The 27,755-nt window shown below is 46.3% G+C and overlaps 1 pseudogene; it reads right to left on the bottom strand.

Moving 5' to 3' along the window:
• Nucleotides 1-3,375: 3,375 nt before the first annotated feature.
• LOC139238005 (kelch-like ECH-associated protein 1) lies at nt 3,376-26,068 on the bottom strand (annotated as a pseudogene).
• Nucleotides 26,069-27,755: the final 1,687 nt, after the last annotated feature.

The raw sequence follows: 27,755 nt of genomic DNA, 5'->3' as shown, positions 1-27,755 counted from the left end.
TGATTAGGGCAGGGAAAATAGAGTACGAGAGGAAGCTTGCAGGGAACATTAAAACGGACTGCAAAAGCTTCTATAGATGTGTAAAGAGAAAAAGGTTAGTAAAGACAAACGTAGGTCCCCTGCAGTCACAATATCAGGGGAAGTCATAACAGGGAACAAAGAAATGGCAGACCAATTGAACAAGTACTTTGGTTCGGTATTCACTGAGGAGGACACAAACAACCTTCCGGATATAAAAGGGGTCAGAGGGTCTATTAAGGAGGAGGAACTGAGGGAAATCCTTATTAGTCGGGAAATTGTGTTGGGGAAATTGATGGGATTGAAGGCCGATAAATCCCCAGGGCCTGATGGTCTGCATCCCAGAGTACTTAGGGAGGTGGCCTTGGAAATAGCGGATGCATTGACAGTCATTTTCCAACATTCCATAGACTCTGGATCAGTTCCTATTGAGTGGAGGGTAGCCAATGTGACCCCGCTTTTTAAAAAAGGAGTGAGAGAAAACAGGAAATTATAGACCGGTCAGCCTGACCTCAGTAGTGGGTAAAATGATGGAATCAATTTACTAAGGATGTCATAGCAGCGCATTTGGAAAGAGGTGACATGATAGGTCCAAGTCAGCATGGATTTGTGAAAGGATGATATTTTGTTCAGAATGGAGACAAATCTGTGAGAAATCAGAGACCATTCACGATATGCTTTCCTTGTTGCTTGACAAATCTTCTGGAATTTTTTGAGGATGTTTCCAGTAGAGTGGACAAGAGAGAACCAGTTGATGTGGTATATTTGGACTTTCAGAAGGATTTCGACAAGATTCCACACAAGAGATTAATGTGCAAAGTTAAAGCACATGGGATTGGGGGTAGTGTGCTGACGTGGATTGAGAACTGGTTGGCAGACAGGAAGCAAAGAGGAGGAGTAAATGGGTACTGTTCAGAATGGCAGGCAATGACTAGTGGGGTATCGCAAGGTTCTGTGCTGGGGCCCCAGCTGTTTATATTGTACATTAATGATTTAGACGAGGGGATTAAATGTATCTCCAAATTTGCGGATGACACTAAATTGGGTGACAGTGTGAGCTGCGAGGAGGATGCTATGAGGCTGCAGAGTGACTTGGATAGGTTAGGTGAGTGGGCAAATGCATGGCAGATGAAGTATAATGTGGATAAATGTGAGGTTATCCACTTTGGTGGTAAAAACAGAGAGACAGACTATTATCTGAATGGTGACAGATTAGGAAAAGGGGAGGTGCAACGATACCTGGGTGTCATGGTACATCAGTCATTGAAGGTTGGCATGCAGGTACAGCAGGCGGTTAAGAAAGCAAATGGCATGTTGGCCTTCATAGCGAGGGGATTTGAGTACAGGGGCAGGGAGGTGTTACTACAGTTGTACAGGGCCTTGGTGAGGCCACACCTGGAGTATTGTGTACAGTTTTGGTCTCCTAACTTGAGGAAGGACATTCTTGCTATTGAGGGAGTGCAGCGAAGGTTCACCAGACTGATTCTCGGGATGGCGGGACTGACATATCAAGAAAGACTGGATCAACTGGGCTTGTATTCACTGGAGTTCAGAAGAATGAGAGGGTATCTCATAGAAATGTTTAAAATTCTGACTGGTTTAGACAGGTTAGATGCAGGAAGAATGTTCCCAATGTTGGGGAAGTCCAGAATCAGGGGTCACAGTCTAAGGATAAGGGGTAAGCCATTTAGGACTGAGATGAGGAGAAACTTCTTCACCCAGAGAGTGGTGAACCTGTGGAATTCTCTACCACAGAAAGCTGTTGAGACCAATTCACTAAATATATTCAAAAAGGAGTTAGATGTAGTCCTTACTACTAGGGGGATCAAGGGGTATGGCGAGAAAGCAGGAATGGGGTACTGAAGTTGCATGTTCAGCCATGAACTCATTGAATGGCGCTGCAGGCTCGAAGGGCCGAATGGCCTACTCCTGTACCTATTTTCTAAGTGGTATGTATCCCTACTGGAAGATAGTATGCACTTCAAGGCGGGCAAACAAATTCTACCCTTCTAGATATTGTGGTAGTTTGGTGTGGGAGACTCAAGGATGATGGAGGGTTTTCATGCCAAAAAACAGCATGCATCATAAAGCAGCCGTTCTCTTCCCACATCTCCTTTACAACCGAATATCCAAATCATGTAGCTCTCCCACCCCTCCCTTCCTTCCTTCCCATACACAAGCAGCTCAGTGTAATCTCAAAGTGACTATAGCAATAATGAGTCCTTGTGACCACCAATGTGATCCTGTAAATAGGAACTAGTCAGTCAGGGAACACCTCAGACATTCCCCCCGAGCTCTCCCCAGGAATGAGGACACCCCTAATGCAAGCTGGGTTCCCTCTCCTCAGTACTGGAAGTGTAGCTCAGCTGTGATGGGCCCATGATCGAAGAGCTCATCAACATTCACTGTTGGGACTCCTGCATAGCCAATAAATAGAAGCACCAGTTTGCTGCTGCCACTGTAAAAACTCACCACTTTCAGAAAAGGGGTTAGAAAAACCTAAATCCTTTCAAAATTGGCAATTTTTAAGTTACTTGCCATATTCAAATGAGTTTGATAATTATGAGAACAGAATAAACTGCTGTAAGATTTCTTTAAATTACAATTTATTAGATACTGAGCCAAGCTCATTTGACAATTTAAGTTATTGAATTCAAACATTTAACAAAATTTATTAAAGTCACGTAGATGGTAAACACCTCCATTGTTTATAAAGCAGTCGATTCCTAATGCAAATACTGAGGAATGCACAAAGTAATGCTCATTAGCAACCATCATCTCATGAGTCAGGGATAAAATCACACTCGGTTGTCTGGTGAAAGAACAGTGTTCTGATCCACTGCAGTACACAAGCTATGTTTAGCGTGTGCTGCATGATGATGAATTACAGTTGCTAATGCAAACATGCTGTGAGAATCTATGGCATCTGAAACTTGCTATCGTCACACATCTGGTGGATTTTTATTAGCATAAGCTTGTAAGTTGAAGGTGGATCTTTTCTGCAGTGGATTAGTGAGATAGTCCCAGAATCTGGCTTCATGGGTATGTGTGGAGGGGCTGAACTTGGTGCCTCTCTGTACATCTCTTGGTTAGAATTAGTCTTACAAACCTGGTCATACTGGAAATGCATTTCTTTCTAAAACTTTCTGAATGATTTTCAATACTCTTGCTTTTCTTCATAGCTGAATTGATTAGTTGAAGATCACCATTCCAATCCAAGAGTGCCTCTTTTCTTTTCATCTCCGACTGAAGTCTACACAATTATTTCTGATAAATTCTTCCATCGCTGTGGTTGGTTTCTGCATGGCTCCATGGTAATGGCTACACCTACCCCACTGCGGCCTGATATAAGTTGGGTCACTTCAGTCCACTGGTCAGTGATTGGATTGTAGCATTTGACACTGTCGAAAGTGCCCACATATCCTCCTGGGGAACACAAATTGATATATACAAGATAAGGTCAGTATTGCCAGTTTTTTCACATGATGGCAATTACAGAAATCACTATCTGAGCCTCTAGTTAGTGTTTTTACATTGAAGGAAAACAAGTGAAGCCAATGGTCAGGACAGGTAAACCTACCAACCACAGAAGCCCTGGGAGAAACTGACCCTGTTCTGTTGATTCCTGGTTAACTGGTCAGAACAGCTTTGTTTTCCAGGTTTAATTTACCCATCTAAGAGCACTCATTTCTTTAAAAATCAAAAGTTCATCACTAGCTCAGTGACACAGCAAGTTGGTGTATCAATGTATTTTGTGCAGACCTTAATGTTAGACAAGCTTTCAATCAGAAGTATAGGATACACAAACATTAATTGGATGGGACACGACCTGTCTGCTGTCTTAACAACTTGGATGAATGAAGTCGTCAGCGAGTTCCAGCCACCAGCAGCAATGTGATACAAATATATCACAGCTCCTTGTATATTCCATTTGCATTATGAATTTTAAATCCAAATTATTTTACTCCAGGCATTATACACACACCATCTGTTCTCAATCATGACATTGCTATATGTAGCACATCACTCGCTGAAGAATTGCCTGTACAAAGACCCTTTTCAATGTGCCTTTGTCATAATCTCAGAAGCTGTACCAGTGTGCTATTTCCATTTCCTACAATAGCCACATTCTTGCCTTTAAATAAGATTGCCTCCAAATAGGGACAGCTTAGTGCTGTGGGCTTGCATTGGATTGAGTCTAATTTTACTTAGAATGTTTGAAGCTTTGAAAGAGGAAAAATAGCTTCCAAATAATCCTTCAATCTGGCTAGCTTTGAAGCCTGTCCCAGAGGTAACAGGACATGGTATTGGTCTAGTTATTAAGTATCTCAGAATAAGCACCAGAACAATGTTAAGCCCTCCAAGACCAGCTGTGTGACAAACACCAGTATCACTTTTATAATCCGTCTTAAGAAAATAACATTTTTCATACATTCAATCCTTTGGATATGTATTTGTTCCACCATCACATCAAAATAAAAAGGCTGCTTGTTGGCATATTAGTGTTTCGCTGGACCAGACTGACAAGTGCCTGATCTCAGTTGTGCAATTAAGAGGAGGCATCAAGCAGAGTGCAGATATCTCCCTTCATAAATTACATTCAGTAAAACTGGATGACTTGGAAAAACATCGCCGTTCCTTCATCATCGCTGGATCAAAATCCTGGAACTCCCTACCTAACAACACTGGGACTTCATCACACAGACTGCAGTGGTTCAAGGTGGCGGTTCTCCATCTCCTTCTCAAGGCATAGGCAATAAATGTTGGCTTTGCCATCGACGCCCACACCATGAATGAATACAGATACTCAGTTGTGGGTATGGGTTGCCCTTTAATTTTTTGAAATAATTCAGTATTAATCGTCAACAGTTTGGGGATGGGTCACCAAATACAAGTGAGGTTTTTGCTGGAAGGGATAATTATAAAGTAGTCATCCTGAAGGAATCACTATCTTAGTGAATGGTTAAGTGGCAGCAATATCAGGACCCTAGGACATGTTGCCTTCCAACCTCAGCTTCGGAATGGCGTAGAATTCTGAGGGTGGTAAGAAAAAGGGGAAGTACAAGCAAAAAACAGACCACAGCACGTGCTTACATTTTAACTGCAACTATTGAGCGGTGAGAAGAGATGCTCACAGCAGTAAAATAGCAAAGATCAATACAAAATGTGTATTTAAATTGGACACGAAAAGCTGCCACTAATACAGTAGGCAGTTGTTAACCTGTTGTGACAGGAATATGCCCTTACCAGCTCCACTTCTGACTGTTCATTGCAGCCACCATCCTCTACTCATCATTCTCAGGATACAATCATCATCCTAGGCAGTCCCTCGTATCGAGGATGACTTGTTTCCATGCCAAAAAGGGATGAGTTCACAGGCGTTTCAATGAAGGACCTAATATTCCAGGTCCCGAACTACATGTTGAAGGGTGGAAGATGCCTGTGCGTGGATTATTTTAACGTGTGGTGGCCATTGCATACCAGCCACCACACGGGCTTGACAGAGCTTGGTCTTGGTCCAGTGGCAAGGATGAACCAAAATGACTGGAGACCTGCTCTGCTGCACAGACCTATTGCGCACACATATTGCAGTGTGGGCTGGCCCGCAGTGCCCCTGGGCTCTCACCTCTCCTGGGCCCCGAAATCACCGGGTCGCCATTTGGCGCAAAGATAACACTACTGAATTCAATCTGTTAGTTCCATCAAAACCTCAAACTGCGTACAGTAGGCGGTTAATAACAGCAACTCCCACATCAATTCTCCTTGTTAGCATTGGAGCAACAAACTCCCATTCATCCCTCTCTGGATCATATCGGCATTGGAAGTTGACATTAGTGAGAGGTTTTATTGTAACATGCGAATCATAGAAACTTACAGCACAGAAGGAGGCCATTCGGCCCATCGTGCCTGTGCTAGCTCTTTGACAGAGCAGTCGTGTATAGTCCCACACCCCAGCTTTTTGTCCATAACCCTGCAAGTTCCCCATCCCCAAGTACCTGTGCAACTTGTTTTAAATTATTGAAGGAATCAGCTTCCACCACCTTTGCAGGTGGAGTGTTCCAGATCCCGTCAACTCAGTGAAAAGCATTCTCCTCATCTCCCCATAACATCTTTTGCCAATTATTTTGAATCTATGACCTCTGGTTATTGACCTACTCACCACAGGGAATAATTTTTTTCTATCTACTCTTATCAAAATCTCTTAACTTGAGAACCTCTATTAGGTCACCTCTTAACCTTGTCTGTTCCAATGAGAACAGTCCTAACTTTTCCAACCTCTCCTCATAACTGAAGTCCTTCATCCCTGGTAACATCCTGGTAAACCTCCTCTGTACCTGTTCTAAGGCCTTTACATCATTCCTGCAATGTGGGGCTAAAATTGTCCACAATACTCCAACTGAGGCCTAACTATTGATTTATAAAGTTCAAACATGATCTTTGCTCTTATATTCTATTCCTTTATAAACCTAAGTAAGCCATATGCTTTTTTAATCACCTTATCAACTTGCCCAGGCACCTTTAAGGATCTGTGTATATGGACACCAAGGTCTCTGCTCATCTACACTTTTCAAAATTGTGCCTTTGTAGTATGCTGTTGTTCCATTTGTGCATCCAACCAGGCATTTGGCCCCCAGCGGCATCCAAACCTCTTTCCAGCGGCGACCAGGTGTTTGGGCCCCCAGCGGCGACCAGATCCACTCCAGCGGCGACAGCTGTGCCTTTCCTCCACAACGGCGTCTGGGCTGCCTCCTCTTCCATGACAGTGGTTGGCCTTTCCCCCTCCAGAGACGACTGGGCCTCTACTTCCCCACTGGTGACCTGGCCTCTTCTGACTAGTGAGCATCATGGCTGTAACCTTCCACTTGGAACTCCAGTGGGCTACTGACCCTTCCAATGCCTGTCCCCAACCAAGCCTCGGACCACCTACCATCAAGGGCGCTACTCAGCGCCGAGCTTGCGGCCAACATCTCGCCGTAGGCAACTAGGCTCATACAGTAGTGCCAGTCGACTTGGACCCCCTTGCCACTGGACCAAGACCTCGAAACGGCCACCCCACGTTAAAAGAACTCACACTCAGGCATCTTCCACTCCGTTAACATGAAGTTCGGGACCTGCAATGTCAGGACCCTCATGAACAACTCCAACAGCGACAGGCCGGAATGCCGCACCACCATAGTTGCCCGGGAACTTAGACACTTTGACATCGACAGCGCCACCCTAAGCGAGACCCGGCAGGCAAGGGAAGGGCAGCTCAAGGACCAAGGTGGAGGTTACACCTTCTTCTGGAAAGGGAAACCAGAGGAAGAACGCCTCCTTCACGGAGTCGGCTTCGCCATCAAAAATGAGCTGGTCAACCACCTCAAAGACTCCCCCTGCGGGGTTAACGAACACCTCATGACTCTTCGACTTACCCTATCCCGGAATCAATGCGCCACAGTCATCAGTGCGTACACCCCAACACCCGATGCAACAGATGAGACCAAAGAGGGTTTTTACTCCAACCATAAAACAATCCCTGTTCCGCGTCCCTGTGGACGACAAACTGATCCTCCTAGGTGACTTCAATACCAGGGTCAGCAAAGACAGCCCTCTGGAGAGGCGTCATTGGCAGAGAGGGGGTAGGGAAATCCAACTCCAGCGGTACCCTACTCCTGACAAAATGTCTAGAACATGAACTTTTCATCACCAACACCTTGTTCCACTAGAGGGACAAATACAAGGCATCGTGGCAACACTCTCGCTCCAAACAGTGGCACCTGCTCGACTATGTCATCGTCCGACCAAGGGATCGCAAGGATGTGCGCATCACCCGCACCATAACAGGAGTTGACAACTGCAAGACGGACCACCGTCGAATCCAATCCATCATTGACATCAACATAGTCCCAAAGCAGAGGGGGCAGCAGAAGCAGTGCCGCAAAAAAGTCAATGCCCGGTCACTTAAAGACCCAGCTAAGAGAGCCCTATAAGGTCAGTGTATCACAACTAATCTGGCATGCCTTGATGACTCTGAGATGCAGAATGCCCACAGTGCTTGGTCTGCCCTCCAGGCCTCCATAACCAGTGTCTGCGAGGAGACGCTCGGTCACTCAACCAGGAAATACCAGGATTGGTTTGATGGGAATGATCAGGAGATCCAAGAACTAATAGATCACAAGCGCAGAGCATTTCTGAGCCTTAAGCAACAACCCAACTCTGGAGCAGCAAAGCATCATTACAGGCGGCTCAAGGCTAAGGTCCAACAAAAAACATGGGACCTAAAGAACAGGTGGTGGATGGAGAAAGCACAGGAGATACAACAGCTGGCCGACAACCATGATGTGTGAGGATTCTTCATCGCAGTCAAGGCCACCTACGGTCCAAACACCCAAGGCTCCACCCCACTGCTGGCCAAGAACGGGGAAACACTCATCAAAGACAACGAGGCAGTCAGGGCCCGCTGGAAGGAGCACTTCGAAGATCTCCTCAAACAAGACTCTGCCTTTGACTCGAGTGTTTTTGACTCCATCCCACAGCATGTGACCCGCCACTACCTCAGTAAAACTCCAACACTGCACGAGGTAGGAAAAGCCATAAGACAGCTTAAGAACAACAAGGCTACGGGAGCGGATGGAATCCCTGCTGAGGCACTAAAGTATGGCGGAGAGGCACTGTTGGCGCAGAGGGAGGAGAGCATGCTGGGAGATCTCAGAGATGCAGTGATTGTGACCATCTTTAAAAAAGGGGACGTCCGACTGTGGCAACTATAGAGGAATCTTCCTGCTATCAGCCACTGGGAAAGTTGTCGCTAGAGTCCTCCTCAACTGTCTTCTTCCTGTGGCCGAGGAGCTCCTCCCGGAGTCACAGTGTGGATTTCGTCCCCTACGGGGCACAACGGATATGATTTTTGCAGCGCAACAGCTGCAGGAAAAATGCAGGGAACAGCGCCAGCCCTTATACATGGCCTTCTTCAACCTTCCAAAGGCCTTTGACACTGTCAACCGCGAGGTTCTATTGAGTGTCCTCCATTTTGGATGCCCCCAAAAGTTCGACAACATCCTCCGCCTGCTCCACGACGACATGCAGGCCGTGATCCTTACCAATGGATCCATTACAGACCCAATACACATCCGGACCGGGGTCAAACAAGGATGCGTCATCGTCTCAACCCTCTTCTCAATCTTCCTCGCTGCCATGCTCCCCGCTGGAGTGGAACTAAACTACAGAACCAGTGGGAAGCTGTTCAACCTTCGCTATCTCCAGGCCAGGTCCAAGACCACCCCAATCTCTGTCGCAAGCTACAGTACGCGGACGACGCTTGCGTCTGCGCACATACAGAGGCTGAACTCCAGGACATAGTCGACGTATTTACTGAGGTGTATGAAAGCATGGGCCATACGCTAAACATTGTATGACAAAGGTCCTCCACCAGCCTGTCCTCGCTGCACAGCACTGCCCCCCAGTCATCAAGATCAACTGTGCAGCCCTGAACAACGTGGACCATTTTCCATACCTCGGGAGCCTCTTATCAACAAGAGCAGACATTAATGATGAGATTCAACACTGCTTCCAGTGCGCCAGTGCAGCCTTCGGCCGCCTGAGGAAAAGAGTGTTCGAAGACCAAGCCCTCAAGCTCATGGTCTACAGGGCTGTAGTAATACCCGCCCTCCTGTGTGGCTCAGAGACATGGACCATGTACAGTAGACACCTCAAGTCGCTGGAGAAATACCACCAACGATGTCTCCGCAAGATCCTACAAATCTCCTGGGAGAATAGACACACCAACATTAGCGTCCTCGACCAGGCCAACATCCCGAGCATTAAAGCACTGGCCACACTTGATCAGCTCCGCTGAGCGGGCCACATTGTCCGCATGCCAGACACAAGACTCCCAAAGCAAGCGCTCTACTCGGAACTTCTTCACGGCAAACAATCCAAAGATAGGCAGAGGAAACATTACAAGGGCACACTCAAAGCCTCCCTGATAAAGTGCAACATCCCCACCAACACCTGGGAGTCCCTGGCCAAAAACTGCCCTAAGTGGAGAAAGTGCATCCGGGAGGGCGCTGAGCACTTCGAGTCTCGTCGCCGAGAACATGCAGAAATCAAGCGCAGGCAGCGGAAAGAGCGTGCGGCAAATGTGTCCCACCCTCCCTTACCCTCAACGACTATCTGTCCCACCTGTGACAGGGACTGTGGCTCTCGTATTGGATCGTTCAGCCAACTAAGGATTCATTCTAAGAGAGGAAGCAAGTCTTCCTCGATTCTGAGGGACTGCCTATGATGATGATGTTCCGTATTGGTCCACTCAAAGTGCATCACCTCACATTTCTCCGCATTGAACTCCATCTGCCTATTTTCTGCCTATTTCATAATCCTGTTTATGTTATCCTGAAGCCTATAACTATCCCCATCATGATCTACTACTTTGCCAAGTTTTGTATCATCGGCAATCTTTAAAATGCTGCTCCCTATCTATTCCAGAGTAGGTTGTTTATAAAAATTGAAAAGAATAATGGACCCAAAACTGACCCTTGGGGAACACCACTGCAACCACCTCCGAGTCTGAAAACCATTCATCCACCTAAACCATTTGTTTCCTGTCACTGAGTCAATTCTATACAACATAGCCACTTTCCCTTTAATTTCATGGGCTCCCATACACCAGCCAATATCAGAAAATAGACATAGAACACAGGACAGTCCTGGGAATACATAAGCACCTAATTGGATTGATAATTTTCCCTGGAACCAGTTTCCATATTCCAATGACCCAATTCACTCCAAACAAACCAATGAAATTAAACTGCAGTTATTATAAAAAGCAGAGCATCAGTGTTCAATTCAAAAGCAAAATACTGCGGATACTGGAATCTGAAATAAAAACAGAAAATGCTGGAAATCTCAGTGGGTTAGGCAATATCTGTGGAGAATAGCAGAGTTAATGTTTCATGTCGATGACCCTTCGTCAGAACTGGCGAATGTTCGAAATGAAGCACGGAAAGGGGAGGAGGAAAGAACAAAAGGGAAAGTCTGTGATGGTGGAAGACAGGAGAGATTTGAGAGATAAAAGGAATGATGGGCCGACTTGAGATTGTAATAGCAGAAGTTAGAAAAAGATTAGTTTAGATAGGGTGTGAATGGCAGGATAATTATCAACTGCCATGGGAAACAGAGAAAAAATACATCAGAGCAAAATGTGGGCAGAGGTTAAGGTTTGAAATTATTGAACTCGATGTTGAGTCCAGAAGGCTGTAAAGTGTCTAAACGAAAGATGGGGTGCTGTTCCTCGAGCTTGCATTGAGCTTATTGGAACAATGCAGGAGTCCAAGGATGGAGCTAGAGTGGGGGTGGAGTGGAGAATTAAAGTGACAGGCGACCAGAAGCTCAGGGTCACGCTTTTTACAAAAGCAAAATACTGCGAATTCAGTGTTCAGTTGTTTCGGTTCCTCAGAAGAGGAAAGTGACTCTCGGGTGAAGAAGCATTACCTCCAGTCACAAACTGCATAACTTGTTTGTGCACTGTGTTACTTGTACGATCAGTCACTATTCAGATTGAAAACCTTTCACAAAGTATTCCATCATTAAAAAGTCAGGCTGACAACATGCAAAAACAAACATAATTTGAAGCAATAGTTTTCCACACGATGAAACTTCTAACTCACTGCTTTCTCCAGCTCTTCAAACTGTAAGTCTGTAACACTAAACTGGTTGCCTCTTGATACATACAACATTTCACGGTCAGTGGTGTTGCTGGATGTGTTTTACCCAAAGCCTATGGAATCAGATTACTTACTAAATGTTGTGTATGGAGAAAGAGTCAGACTGAACACTGTGAGCTCAAAGTAAAATGTGACCTTAGTCTTTTATTGCAGGTCTCCAGAGTGCCTCTCCAACCTGTGAAGCCTTAAATACCTGTGCTCCCAAGGAATTATGGGATCGCTTGGGACTCCAGGAGATGAGCCCTCTGGTGGCTGTACAGAGTAAATACAAGTATACATATATAACACTAAACATAGCAGGTTTCCCCATCCTGAATAATGACCTCTCCACACTGTTAGGATGAATACAGCCATGTGATCCTCCAACAGCATAGATCTAACCATTAATGACACCAATGCTTACCCGATTCCTTAGAACACTCATTGTAGCACAAGAGGACCACTGATCGTTCATCGGATTAGAACAGTCGAGGGCACTAGAATCAGTGTTCCCATCTGGGGCATTATTCCGACCTCCGACGCATAAAGCAGTCCATGGAAACACGGGCTGCAGCCCACTTCGGGGCACTTATAAGTCCGCTATCCTAATCCAAGTGTCATCACGGGGGTTGTAGGCCTCTAGGAAGCTCAGTGATTGTCGGTAATAGCCGCCAACTGTTTATATTAACTGTGGCACTTTTGGTGTTCGTCGAGGAAGCACTTTTGTGAGCATGTGCAAAGTCAAATCTTGGAAAATCTGAGAGGTGAAATCTTTGCATTTGGAGTCCGATTTGAGGATTTCACACTTCTGGAGTTGCATCTGCAGGAAATGCGCCGTGAGATAATAGCATCGAACGGCTTTCAACAGGGCAAGGATATATGGCCTCCGGTTCTCACAGTTATACTGAACCCAGTTGATGCAGGCATGAAAAACCTCCGACTCAGCGCACGTTGAGGTCCTCCCGGATGATGAGGATGACCAGTTGACAGTGCGAGAGATTATAGAACTCTTCCTGCTTTACCACCTTAAAATAGAACACACTTTGCTGAAACATCTTAAGACTCGGCAGCCTTTGAAGCTTTTATTATTTAAAAATAATTAAGAACACACGTATTCCCCAGAGGCTCTACAGTGAATTCAGCTCAGAAAATTGCTAAAGCAAAAGCTTGGCAGACACTGAAAAGCAATTAAAAATTAAAGATGGGCTGTGGTTGATCTTGGTACAGAAGGAACACACCAACATCAAAGCAAATACTTGGCAGCCAAGGAAGTTCCCTTTGCAAACATTACCAGGATACGTCTGATCTGCAGTTTCCTTTAGAATATCTTTTGGACTTGGGCATAATTTCAAAGTTTGCAAACTTGGAAATATACTAAACAGTGAGGAAAATGATAGCAGACTTCAGGATGATATAGACTAATGAAATGGGCAGGCACTTGGCAGATGAAATTTAATGCAGAGGTACGAAGAGATGCATTTTGGAAGGAAAAATGAGGAGAGGCAATATAAATTAAGTGGTACAATTTTAAAGCTGCAGAATCAGACGTGGAGGTGGCAGTACTGTTAATATAAGAGTACAAAACCAAGTAAGTTATGATAAATCACTGGTTAGGCCTCAGCTGGAGTATTGTGTCCTTTTGGAAGGATGTCAAGGACTTGGAGAAGGTGTATGAGATTTACGAGAATGATACCAAGATGGGGGACTTCGGTTATATGGAGAGACTTGAGAAGCTGGCATTGTTCTCCTTGGAGCAGAGATGGCTAAGGGGAGATTTAATAGAGAGGTTCAAAATTATGAGGGGTTTTGATAAGAGTAAATAAGGAGAAACGGTTTCCATTGGCAGAAGGATCGGGAACCAGGGGACACAGTTTTAAGAGAATTGGCAAAAGAGTCAGAGGGGAGATGAGAATTTTTTTTTTCAACACAGCATTTTGGAATGCACTACTTGAAAATGTGGTGGAAGCAGATTCAACAGTGACTTTGAAATGGATATATACTTGAAAAGGAAATAATTGCAAGGCTATGCGGAAAAGGGCACGGGATTGGAACTAATTGGATAGCTCTTTCAAAGAGTGGGCACAGGCACGATAGGCTGAATGGCCTCCTGTGCTGTATAATTCTATCAAAACATGGGGTGATAAGATGCAATTTTGATTCCACCATTCTTTGAGGAGGTAATAAAGGAGAGATGCCTCCCCATAGGTAAGGCAGAGGCTTCAGAACAGATCTCAAACCCATTCATGTAATCTACTGTCGTAGGTATTTCAGACAATGAGTTACAGAAATAATTCCACACCCAAAAAGGAATATTTACCCACACTGGAGTGGCAGACAACTGTTGTCTCACTCAGCTTACCCCAGGTTATACTATACACATAGCATTGCCATCCTTACTGGTACGTACATCACTAAAGTACACATAGATATATTCCCTGGCTTTCTGGTGAAACTTGGCACAGCCAATCTGCTCGGCAAAGTTGGCAATCCCAATAGCATTACTGGGATCCAGTTGTTGTGCCAGGAAATCACAGGACGCTTTGACCACACTGTCCATTTGGTACATAACAGCTCAATTCATCACATGTATAACGCATTTCTCACCCACGGAAATACTGGCAGTGTATGCAAACTCGATTAGTCTCTCCATTGCTTTAGGATGAATCCCCTCAATGGATACAGCCTCCATTTCACATTCCTGTGAGGAAATGCAAACAATGTGAAGATATTAAACAAATATAAACTATTATTAACACAATTATTCATTACACAGAGAATAACTGGCTTGGAGTAAAATAGAGTGGATAAAATAGCAACAGCAGGTTGCTGAATAAGCCATACAATGGCATTAGGACTATGTCAGAATGTTTGCAGCCCTGCTGAAGGAGACACTGAGGATCTAGGTGGGATTATAAAATACAACGGTGAACTTTATGCAGTATATCATTGTTCACAAATTAGTTCAAGGAAGGCCATTCATTGTTTTCTCCATCTGTTATAGAACAATAGCCATTTGGTTCCATTGCACTTCCTATAGTGAATAAAAAAACACAATTTTATCAACTCTTTATAAGTGAGGCGTATTCGTCAATGGGAAAACAATGAAAGAAAAAAGAATCCATATTTTATGTCATAAAAATAACTTTATCCTAAATATAAATGGCAACTTCATTATCCCAGAAACAGAGCCCTCTTGTGCTATCTTGGATATTGTGAAAATAGATATGGCATCGGAATAATGCTGAGATTTAATGAATCCTTGTGATCAGTACATTGGTAGCATTTGGGTCTTTGATAAATTATTTAAAGGTCTATAGTCACCATTTAAAACAACAGAACGGTATTTACAGACCCAGCATTTGTGGGACATTTAAAGATTGTGGTTAGCCATTTCATTGATGAGGTAGTCAACTATTGGGGAACTCGACAGGATGGTATAGTTCTGTCGAAGCAAGAGCCTGAGGCACAAGAAAAGTAAGAGGCATATCAGATGGGGTGAAGTATTTGGAAAAAATAGACATACTATGTCATGGAGTGGGAAGTTGTAGCTTTGTGCCTGTGATCAGATTTTATCTGTAGAATGTCATTCGACAAAGTTGCTAAGCAATGGCCAGGCCAGTGAAATTCTCCCTCCTGCGATGGCACAATGTCAGTGTCAGATTGGGGAATAGGGAGTGGATCGGACAGTGAAGGAAAACAAAAGTACATTTTCAAATGGGATAGCAATTACCTTTAAGCCATGGGTGAACATAGCTTAGAAGACAGGACTGCTGGAGGCCAAGACAATCTTGTGGGCCATAAACTCTCGCTGAAGATTGTTGTATCTCACTCGAAGTGTGATGTCGCATAACTGCTGGCTCGGACGCAGTTCATTCACGATCTCAAGTGCCTGCATTAGAAACATAGAAACATAGAAAATAGGTGCAGGTGTAGGCCATTTGGCCCTTCGAGCCTGTACCACCATTCAATAAGATCATGGCTGATCATTCACCTCAGTACCCCTTTCCTGCTTTCTCTCCATACCCCTTAATCCTTTTAGCCGTAAGGGCCGTATCTAACTCCCTCTTGAATATATCCAATGAACTGGCATCAACAACTCTCTGCGGTCGGGATTTCCACAGGGTAACAACTCTCTGAGTGAAGAAGTTTCTCCTCATCTCGGTCCTAAATGGCTTACCCCTTATCCTTAAACCATGTCCCCTGGTCCTGGACTTCCCCAACATCGGGAACATTCTTCCTGCATCTAACCTGTCCCGTCCTGTCAGAATTTTATATGTTTGCATTGTGTGATTTTTCTAGTGTGCAATGGAATTAATGATTGCTGTTCTGTAAAGGCGCCACCTCAGCCTTGCACTCTGTTGGTTACATCACGAAGACCGATCCTCTATAAGTCATTACTTCCTTGCAAGAGTTGAAAGTGATGTTTGTTAGATTCCATTAGCGTTCTCAGTATCAGTTAACAAATCATTTTAGGACACCTATGATAACTATAGATAACAGATTTAAAGTATTGAAGTGTGGGTTCTATGATTCAGCTGTATTGTTGCAGGAAAACACTGAGTAGTGGGGAGAAATCCCTCTTCGGGTGTACTGGTGGGACAGTCATACTTGCAGCTGTTTAGATTGGCAGTGGCAGAGGTGTGAAAGCAGCTCACCTTTCGGTCTGGTCACTTGGATATAACTGGGTGTGTGGTGCAGAGATAACAATTCATGGACAGGAAAAAAAAAATAACTGAACCTCTGTTCAGTGACCTCAGTCTTTATTAAGACACTCCAGAGAGAGGAACAAGCCTTAGGGGCCGGCTTATATCCAGTGCTCCCAAGGAATGCTGGGATCCCTTGGGACTTCAGGGAATGCCCTCCCTGGTGGCGGAACATGGGAGTGCATGCTTTACAGATACACAACATCACTCCTCCCCAAAGTCAAAGTGAAAACTATTTACAAGGTGAGGCGGTTGGGAGCCTTTCTTTCCCTGGTGGACCGCCTCGGTACAAATGTCTGTTCTGGTGTGTTGGCTGTGCCCTCGCTGGGCTGGCGTGTTGTTGGCCCTGCAGGGCTGCTGGGTGAGACTGGCCTTGCTGGGCTGTTGGGCGTGATGGGTTCAATTTCCTGGTCCGGGGTGGTGTTGTTGATCCTTTGGGTGTGTGTTGTGGGCTCAAAAAAGGTGGTGTCTGCTGTGGGTTGTTCAGGGCAGTCTGTGAACTGCAGCCTCGTTTGGTCCAGGTGCTTTCTGCAAATTTGTCCATTGTTAAATTTGACTACAAACACCCTACTCCCTTCTTTAGCTACCACCGTGCCCGTGATCCACTTGGGACCATGTCCATAGTTTAGCACATACACAGGGTCATTCAGATCAATTTCCCGTGACACAGTGGCGCGACCATCGTTTACATTTTGTTGCTGCTGCCTGCTCTCTACCTGATCATGCAGGTTAGGGTGAACCAGCGAGAGTCTGGTTTTAAGTGTCCTTTTCATGAGTAGCTCAGCCGGGGGCACCCTGTGAGCGAGTGGGGTCTCATGCGGTAGCTGAGCAGTACTCGGGACAGGCGGGTTTGGAGTAAGCCTTCTGTGACTCGTTTAAGGCTCTGTTTGATTGTTTGTACTGCCCGCTCTGCCTGCCCACTGGAGGCTGGTTTAAACGGGGCCGAGGTGACATGTTTGATGCCATTGTGGGTCATGAATTCTTTAAATTCGGCACTGGTGAAACATGGCCCGTTGTCACTGACCAGTATATCAGGCAGGCCGTGGATGGCAAACATGGCCCTCAGGCTTTCAATGGTGGCGGTGGCGGTGCTTCCCGACATTATTTCACATTCAATCCATTTTGAAAAAGCATCCACCACCACCAGGAACATTTTACCGAGAAATGGGCCCGCTTAGTCGACATGGATCCTCGACCATGGTCTGGAGGGCCAGGACCACAAACGTAGTGGTACCTCACTGGGCGCGTTGTTCAACTGAGCACACACGCTGCATTGCCGTACACAGGACTCTAAGTCAGAGTCGATACCGGGCCACCACACGTGGGATCTGGCTATCGCTTTCATCATTACTATACCCGGGTGTGTGCTGTGGAGATCCAAGATGAATGTCTCCCTGCCCTTTTTGGGTAGCACTACGCGGCTACCTCACAACAGGCAGTCTGCCTGAATGGACAGTTCATCCTTTCGACGCTGGAACGGCTTGATTGATTCTTGCATTTCAACGGGGATGCTGACCCAGCTCCCATGCAGTGCACAGTTTTTTACTAGGGGCAGCAGAGGATCTTGGCTGGTCCAAGTCCTAATCTGGCGGGCCGTAACAGGTGATTTATCATTTTCAAACACTTCCATGGCCATTAACAAGTCTGCAGGCTGCGCCACCATCAACAAGTTTGCAGGCTGCGCCATTTCCACCCCCGTGGTGGGCAATGGTAGCCGACTGAGAGCATCCGCACAGTTCTCGGTGCCTGGCCAGTGACAGATGGTATAGTTATACGCTGATAGCGCGAGTGCCCACCTTTGTATGCGGGTTGAGGCATTAGTATTTATCCCCTTGTTTTCAGCGAACAGGGATATGAGGGGCTTGTGATCGGTTTCCAGCTCAAATTTGAGGCCAAACAGGTACTGATGTATTTTCTTTACCCCGAACACGCACGCTAATGCCTCTTTCTCAATCATACTGTAGGCTCTCTTGGCCTAAGACAAGCTCCTGGAGGCATAGGCGACAGGTTGCAACTTCCCCGCAATGTTAGCTTGTTGTAATACACACCCGACTCCTTACGATGACGCATCACATGCTAGCACAAGTCTTTTACACGAGTTTTACAATTCAAGCAGCTTGTTGGAGCATAAAATGTTTCTGGCTTTCTCAAAAGCAATTACTTGATTTTTTTCCCCATACCCAGTTCTCACCGTTACGCAATAACACATGTAGGGGCTCTAAAAGGGTGCTTAACCCCGGTAGGAAGTTACCAAAATAGTTGAGTCCCAGGAACGACCGCAGCTCCGTGATGTTCTGTGGCCTGGGCGCGTTCCTGATCGCCTCTGTCTTGGCATCTGTGGGCTGAATACCGTCCGCGTGATGTTTCTCCCCAAAAACTCCACTTCTGTTGCCATGAAGACGCATTTAAACCTCTTCAGCTGCAGCCCTACGTAATCCAGTTGCTGGAGGACCTCCTCCAGATTTTGTAGGTGCTTGACGGTGTCCCAACCCGTGACCAATATGTCGTCCTGAAAAACCACCGTGCATGGTACCGACTTGAGTAGGCTCTCCATGTTTCTCTGGATGATCGCTGCAGCCGACCGAATTCCAAACGGGCATCTGTTGTAGATGAATAGACCCTTGTGCGTGTTGATGCAGGTGAGGCCCTTCGAAGACTCCTCTAGCTCCTGCGTCATGTAGGCCGAAGTCAGGTCGAGCTTGATGAACGTCTTGCCTCCTGCCAGCGTCGCAAATAGGTCGTCTACCTTAGGTAGCGGGTATTGGTCCTGTAGCGAGAAACGATTAATAGTTACTTTATAATCGCCGCAAATCCTGACTGCCATCACTTTTGAGTACTGGAACAATCGGGCTGGCCCACTCGCTGAATTCCACTGGAGAGATGATGCCCTCGCATTGCAGCCTGTCCAGCTCGATTTCCACTCTCTCCCTCATCATGTGAGGTACCGCTCGCGCCTTGTGGTGAATGGGTCGTGCCTCTGGAACCAAGTGGATCCGCACCTTCGCCCTGGAAAAGTTTCCAATGCCTGGCTCAAAAAGGGAAAGAAATTTGTTAAGAACCTTGGTACATGAGGCCTCATTGACATGTGATAGTGCTCGGATGTCATCCCAGTTCCAGTGGATTTTGCCCAGCCAGCTCCTTCCAAGCAGTATGGGGCCATCGCCCGGGACAATCCAGAGTGGCAGTTTGTGCACCGTGCCCTCGGAGATGACCTTGACCATGGCGCTGCCCAGGACAGTGATAAGCTCTTTGGTGTACGTTCTCAGTTTCGTGTGGATGGGGCTCAGGTCTGATCTGAATGCCTTGTTGCACCACAGTCTCTCAAACATCTTTTTACTCATGATGGATTGGCTAGTGCCAGTGTCCAGTTCCATGGCTATGGGTACGCCATTCAATTTTACATTTAGCATTATAGGTGGACATTTCGTTGAAAATGTGTGCACCCTGTGTACTTCAGCATCTACCTCCTCTCTCTGAGGCTCGAAATTGCTTTGATCCACCATGGACCGATCTTCCTCTGCCACGTGGTGGTTAGTAGGTTTTGCAGAGCTTGCAGCTCGTCTGTAAGCTCGTTCGTTGGTGCCCCATTATTCCTCAGCTCTTACAAACATACCCTTTGAAGCAGCATGATAAGGCTGAATGGAAGCCTCCACAACGCCAACAAGGTGTGAATTGCCTTGCATTCATCCTTTGTTGCGGACTCTTGAGTCATCTGGGTCACCAGAGGCCTGCTGGCAGTTGCAGACTCGTGGTTTCTGTCCTGTACATTTCTGCTCGCAAACACAGTTCCAGTTAATTTATGAACATTGCTGGCACTTGTGTGCTGAGAGATCACTGGTGGACATACACGCCTGTGCTATCGCAATGGCCTTACTGAGGGTCGGTGTCTCTACAGTCAAAGGTTCTCGTGGCCAATGCCCAGTACAAAATTGTCCTGCAAGTCGCCTTAGCTCAGCAACATAACTCGCCACTTCCTGACCTTCAGATCACTGGCAGAACCGATACCTCGCCATCAGCATGCTCTCCCTCTGGTTAAGATGCCCCCGAACCAGTGTGCACAGCTCCTCATACGACTTATCTGTGGATTTCACCAGAGCCAAAAGATTCTTCATGAGGCTGTAGGTCGGTGCCCCGCAGACCGTGAGGAGGACCGCTCTCCTTTTTGCAGCGCTTCCTTCTCCATCCAGCTCATTGGCTACAAAGTACTGGTCTAGCCGTTCGACATAGGCTTCCCAGTCCTCACCCTCCGAGAGCTTCTCCAGGATGCCCACAGTTTGCTGTATCTTTGCGTTGGATTTGTCTTCTCGTCGCCAGTTGTTGTGTTCCTAACACAGATGCGACTGCACATAGGGAGGTTAAAGTAACAGTGACCTCAGTCTTTAATAAGACATTCCAGAGTGAGGAACAGGCCTTAGGAGCCGGCTTATATACAGTGCTCCCAAGGGATGCTGGGATCCCTTGGGACTTCAGGGGATGTGCTCCCTGGTGGCGGAACATGGGAGTGCATGCTTTACAGATACACAACAACCCGCACCCCAAGATTCCTTCTGAACATGGAGCAGGACATCATTCTCAAGAAAACAGCCAACAGCTCGATTATAATATTTCACACGGCTTTATATACCAATGCATCCCCAAGATTAATGTACTTTTGGGTTGATCTCAACCTTGGTGGGGTGGGGTGGTGGGGAGGGGGGGAGAGAAAGAGGACAGAATAAGAAGTATCAATCCTGGATATTTTCATCACCATAGGCAGTCCCTCAAAATTGAGGAAGACTTGCTTCCACTCTAAAAGTAGTTCTCAGGTGACTGAGCGGTCCAATACGGAAATTACAGTCTCTGTCACAGGTGGGACAGACAGTTGTTGGAGGAAAGGGTGGGTGGGACTGGTTTGCCGCACGCTCCTTCCGCTGCCTGCGCTTGTTTTCTGCATGCTCCCGGCGACCAGACTCGAGGTGCTCAGTGCCCTCCCGGATGCTCTTCCTCCACTTAGGACGATCTTTGGCCAGGGACTCCCAGATGTCGGTGGGGATGTTGCACTTTATCAAGGAGGCTTTGAGGGTGTCCTTGAAATGCTTCCTCTGCCCACCTGGGGCTCATGTGCCGCGTAGGAGTTCCGAGTAGAGCGCTTGCTTTGTGAGTCTTGTGTCGAGCATGCGAACAATGTGGCCCGCCGAATGGAGCTGGTCGAGAATGGTCAATGCTTCGATGCTGGGGATGTTGGCCTGATCGAGACCACTGACATTGGTGCATCTATCCTCCCAGGGGATTTGCAAGATCTTGCGGAGACATCATTGGTGGCATTTCTCCAGTGATTTGAGGTGTTTACTGTATATGGTCCACGTCTCTGAGCCATACAGGAGTGCGGGTATCATCACTACAGCCCTATAGACCATAAGCTTGGTGCCAGATTTGAGGGCCTGATCTTCGAACACTCTCTTCCTCAGGCGACCGAAGGCTGCACTGGTGCACTGGAGGTGGTGTTGAACCTCGTCGTCGATGTCTGATCTTGCTGATAATAGTCTCCCGAGGTATGGAAAGTGGTCCACGTTGTCCAAGGCCGTGCCGTGGATCTTGATGACTGGGGGTGCGGTGCTGTGTGGTGGGGTCAGGTTGATGGAGGACATTTGTCTTACGGATGTTTCGTGTAAGGCCCATGCTTTCATATGCCCCGGTGAAGATGTTGACGATGGCTTGGAGTTCAGCCTCTGAATGTGCGCAGACGCAAGCGTCATCCGCGTACTGTAGTTCGGTGACAGGGGATGGGACGGTCTTGGATCTGGTCTGGAGGCGACAAAGGTTGAACAGATTCCCACTAGTTCTATAGTTTAGTTCCACTCCGGCGAGGAGCTTGTTGAGCATGAGATGGAGCATTGCAGTGAGGAAGATTGAGAAGAGGGTTGCCGCGATGTCACAGCCCTGCTTGACCCCGGTCTGGATGTGGACTGGATCTATGGTGGATCCGTTGGTCAGGATTGCGGCTTGCATGTCGTCGTGGAGCAGGCGGAGGATGGTGACAAACTTTTGGAGGCAACCAAAACAGAGGAGGACGCTCCATAGACCCTCACGGTTAACAGTGTCAAAGGCCTTTGTGAGGTCAAAGAAGGTCATGTACAAGGGTTGGTGATGTTCCCTGCATTTCTCTTGCAGTTGTCGTGTGGTGAAGATCATGTCCGTTGTACCCCGTAGTGGACAGAATCCGCATTGTGACTTGGGAGGAGCTCTTCAGCCACAGGGAGAAGACGGTTGAGGAGGATTCTAGTGATGACTTTCCCAGTGGCTCGGAAATGTAGTAAACATTGGGGAGGATAGAATTGAGGAGGACATAGACACTGGTTTGGTCTCAACTGGAATATTATGTCCAATTCTGGGCACTGCACTTTAGGAATAATGTGAAGGTCTTAGAGAGGCTGCAGAAAAGATTTACAGGGATGAGGGACTTCAGTCACGTGGGTACACAGGAGAAGCTGGGGTTGTTCTCCTTAGAGCAGAGAAGATTGAGAGGAAATTTGATAGAGGTGTTCAAAATCATGAGGGGTCTAGAGTAGATCGAGAGAAACTGTTCCCAGTGGCAGAAGGGTCGAGGACCAGAGGACACAGATTTAAGGTGATTGGCAAGAGAACGAAAAAGGACATGAGGAAAAACTTGTTTACACAGTGAGTGATTATGATTTGGAATGCACTGCATGAAGGGTGATGGTGGCAGACTCAATCATTGCTTTCAAAAGGGAGTTCAATAAGTACCTGAAGGAAAACAAAATGCAGGGTTACGGGGAAAAGGCGGGGGAGTGGGACTAGCAGAAGTGCTCTTGCAGAGAGCTGGCACGAGCTCGACGGGCCGAATGGCCTTCTGTGCTGTAACCATTCTGTGATTCCATGCTGAGTTGTAGTTGGGTAGGCAGATGAATAATAATTACAATGCAAGACAGGAAGTTCTCTTAGAGACTCAAACATGGACAATTCCTTAGCCGTGTCTGCTTATTCAGAGAGACACTTTGCACTTTGGTGTTGGAAACCTTGAAATCAATGGAACGGGAAATCGGGCAGTTGTATTACTGATCTGATATCACCCATTTTACACCTCTGTCAAAAGTAAAAGTTTCACCCAATATCAGAGTTCCAAAATGCGCTCTTGTGTCACAGTTTTATTTTTTTCCACATAAATTACAATCGGGAAACAGGCCGTTCAACCCAACCAGTCCATATCGCTGTTTATCATTAACCAGCAAATTAATAGAGCAATACAGTGGACAAACACATTAGTGGTGCAGTACACTACATTGCAGAGTGGTGGTCATGAATATGTGTTTAAAATTGCTCACAAAGCAAAAGAAGCCAGATGCTTCTTCTCCGAGAGGGCGCAAAAAATCAGGAGTGTCATCCTGGGGTTTCTGATTGCACAATAGCATGGGCAGGGACCTGGGAGCAGGTTCCCCATATGCCCGCTCAGTCTGGTTATGGTCAATGACACAAGGTAAAGAGAAACAAAAGACCTAAGCAGGAAGCAGAACTCACTTTTAGAGTCAAAGCAAGTCTTCCTCGATTTCGAGGGACTGCCGATGATGATGATGTATCATATGTACAGAATCTGGGTTTTTCGAGGACCTGAATCTGTCAAAAATCTCCCCAATATGGAACCATTGTCTATTTAATAGGACTAGCTCCCTTTTAAGTACTATGTCCATATAGTTAACTGCAACGTGCAGTCACAGGCCAGTGTGCTGGACAGTTTAGGCTCAGGACATAAATCTCTTACATGTGTCATTTAGTGCATGGATAACACTATATAATAAGAACATAAGAATTAGGAACAGGAGTAGGCCATCTAGCGCCTCGAGCCTGCTCCGCCATTCAACAAGATCATGGCTGATCTGGCCGTGGATTCAGCTCCACTTACCCGCCCGCTCCCCGTAACCCTTAATTCCCTTAATTAGAAGTGTCATGCTATATTTTACTCACTAGGACCCAAATACTGTTTCTCACTAATTGACATCAGTGGGCAGTATAACAGAGCGTATTGCAATTGATGTCTCAAACTACAAACTAAAGGCATCACCACACTAGGTGAAACAATTTCCAATGTTTTAAATGTTATTCATTCAGGACTATGATAGAAGGGTCTTGACAGTAATCTGCAGGCTGTGTCTCATAAACTGCCACATCTCCGATTATAGATGTGGTTTCAAGTGACCAATAATTCCCTTCAGGTTTGGGTGTGTGCATACACCTACAATTTATATTATGAATTGCCTCAATAAGTTAAAATAACTTGCATTTATAGCGCCTTTCATGTCCTCAGGACATCTCAAAGCGCTTCACCGCCAATTAAAGTGTAGTCACTGTTGTTATGTAAGCAGACTCAGCAGCCAAAAGTACAGCAAGTTCCCGCAAACAGCATTCAGATAAATGACCAGATCATCTGTTTTGTTGGTTGTTGATGGTCTTAAAATATGTAAGAGTGCTGAGTAAGCTTAATGGATGTAAAAGATCCTATTGCATTATTTGAAGAAGAACAGGGAGTTCTCTCGATACCGTGGCCAACATTTATCCCTCGACCAACACCATCAAAAACAGATCATTTTGCCATACATTCATTGATTTGCTGTTTATGGAATCTTGTGTATAAAATGTGTTGTGTATCTGTAAAGCATGCACTCCCATGTTCCGCCACCAGGGAGCTCATCCCCTGAAGTCCCAAGAGATCCCAGCATCCCTTGGGAGCACTGTATATAAGCCGGCCCCTAAGGCCTGTTCCTCACTCTGGAGTGTCTTATTAAAGACTGAGGTCACTGTTACTTTAACCTCCCTGTGTGCAGCCTCATCTGTGTTAGGAACACAATAAAATGGATGCCACTTTTGCTGACACAGCAACAGTTAAGGAGTAATCCATTTGTTGTGAAGTGCTTTGGGATGTCCTGAGGACATGATAAGGCAATAGGCAAGTGCTAGTTCTTTCTATCTTTAAGCACAGAGCAAGGACAGGATTTTGAAGCTGGGCCTGGAGAGACAAAAGGGAGTGACAGATACAAGTAAAGGGAGGAGGTCATTTAAGTATAGAGCATGCCCACTACATACTTGCCCTTGAATCAGCAAGAATTGTCTTGAATAATGTTGATCCATAATGGAACCTTGGCTGATCATATTTTCCTGCCTTCTCAGTCCAGGGGCACTGGTGTCAATTGTAGTGGCCACACTGCCATCCCAAAGGAGATTGGGGAACAGCACAAGCTGGCAATCAAATATGGGCCCTTTCTGGTCTATATAGTTCAGGACCACACACCACATAGTGATTTAGGTGCTGAGGCATTGGTGGGTTTCCTCCCCCAATATTTAAACTGGATAGAGAGGGAGTTTAAATAATGAGACAACCAATAAACAATTGGGGGAAGCCCTTGTCCTGAGCAAAGCCTTCACTGTCTCTCATCCTGTTCGCCCCTAAGGGGTGGAGATTTGAGTGATTCTGGCACATAACTGGATTAGTTATCGATCACCAGATCTGGCTGGGCCAAGCCTCACTCTCCTCTGCCAGAACCACCCATAACACTAGGATCGTCCTGAAGAGCAAAGATAACTCCGGCTTCTTTTCTCCACTACCAACTGCCAATTCTACCCCTCCAGCCTCACCTCTAACAACAAGTGCAGGATGATCATGGAGTTCTTTGTCATCGAGATACACACCACCTGTTCAACTGCCTCTGCTGTTTCCCTTTGCCCATCAAACCAGGCTCCCCTCACCCACCCCATCCTGAATCCCCATCTTGCTTTAGTTCCTCTCCCATCTCGCACCTCATTGAACACCCTTTTGGTCATCCTTCCTAATTTCACCTTCTTTGGCTTGGCATCCCTTTTTGCCCTTCGCAACTCTGTGAAGCACCTTCTCTATATTAAAAGTGCTATAGAAATGTATGTTGTTCTCATATTAGACCACCAGGGGCCTCTCCTGCTGTACTTTAATGATTCACATCTACTGTTTTTAGTACATTGATAATTTTTTTTTTCAAATTTCTTTCTATTTTGCCCCTTCCTCCCTCCCTCCTCGATGACACTGCCTCTGCTGCTGTACAGTTCCATTGATGCTGGCCACCTTCACTGAACTGAATCTCCTTGACATGTGAGCCAAGACAGTGAATGGACTGTGCTGCACATTGCATTACTTATTCAATACCCCATGTATGGACTTCCCAGTCAGTGTCATTGGAAAACTCTCAAGAGCGGGAACTTGGGTTAATTTTTCTCCTCCCTAGCCCAGGGGCACTGAGGCATGCTGCTGTGCCCAACTGAGAATGGCTGGTCACAACACATTGCTGGAGGGCATGAAAATGCCCAGATGTTGTTTCAGCACCTGTCTGGTGGAGGCCCTGACCTGCGTGAGATAACCAGCGGCAGGTCGGAGCCATAAAAGGAGCAGCGAGCAGCAGCCTGGGAGCAACATGGAGGCAGGCCACTTCAGGGAGCCGCACGAGCTGCGACGGCAGCAAAATGGCTGATCATGCAACTTCAGTACCCCATTCCTGTTTTCTCTCCATACCTCATGATCCCTTTAGCCATAAGGGCCACATCTAACTCCCTTTTGAATATATCTAACGAACTGGCCTCAACAACTTTCTGCGGTAGAGAATTCCACAGGTTCACAATTCTCTGAGTGAAGAAGTTTCTCCTCATCTCGGTCCTAAATGGCTTACCCCTTATCCATAGACTGTGACCCCTGGTTCTGGACTTCTCCAGCATCGGGAACATTCTTCCTGCATCTAACCTGTCCAATCCTGTCAGAATTTTATATGCTTCTATGAGATCCCCTCTCATTCTTCTAAATTCCAGTGAATATAAGCCTAGTCGATCCAGTCTTTCTTCATATGTCAGCCCTGCCATCCTGGGAATCAGTCTGGTGAACCTTCGCTGCACTCCCTCAATAGCAAGAATGTCCTTCCTCAGATTAGGAGACCAAAACTGCACACAATACTCAAGGTGTGGTCTCACCAAGGCCCTGTACAACTGCAGTAAGACCTCCCTGCTCCTATACTCAATCCCCTCGCTATGAAGGGCAGCATGCCATTTGTCTTCTTTACTGCCTGCTGTACCTGCATGTCTACCTTCAATGACTGAGGTACCATGACACCCAGGTCTCATTGAACCTCCCCTTTTCCTAATCTGTCACCATTCAGATAATAATCTGCCTTCTTGCTTTTGTAACCAAAGTGGATAACCTCACACTTATCCACATTATATTGCATCTGCCATGCATTTGCCCATTCACCTAACCTGTCCAAGTCCCCTTGCAGCCTCCTAGCATCCTTCTCGCAGCTCCCACTGCCACCCAGCTTAGTGTCATCTGCAAACTTAGAGATATTACAAG

Source organism: Pristiophorus japonicus, chromosome 24 (genome assembly GCF_044704955.1).
Source record: "Pristiophorus japonicus isolate sPriJap1 chromosome 24, sPriJap1.hap1, whole genome shotgun sequence".
NCBI classification, from domain to species: domain Eukaryota; kingdom Metazoa; phylum Chordata; class Chondrichthyes; family Pristiophoridae; genus Pristiophorus; species Pristiophorus japonicus.
Note: the sequence above shows the minus strand (reverse complement) of the source record. Positions and strands in the feature narration are given on the sequence as shown.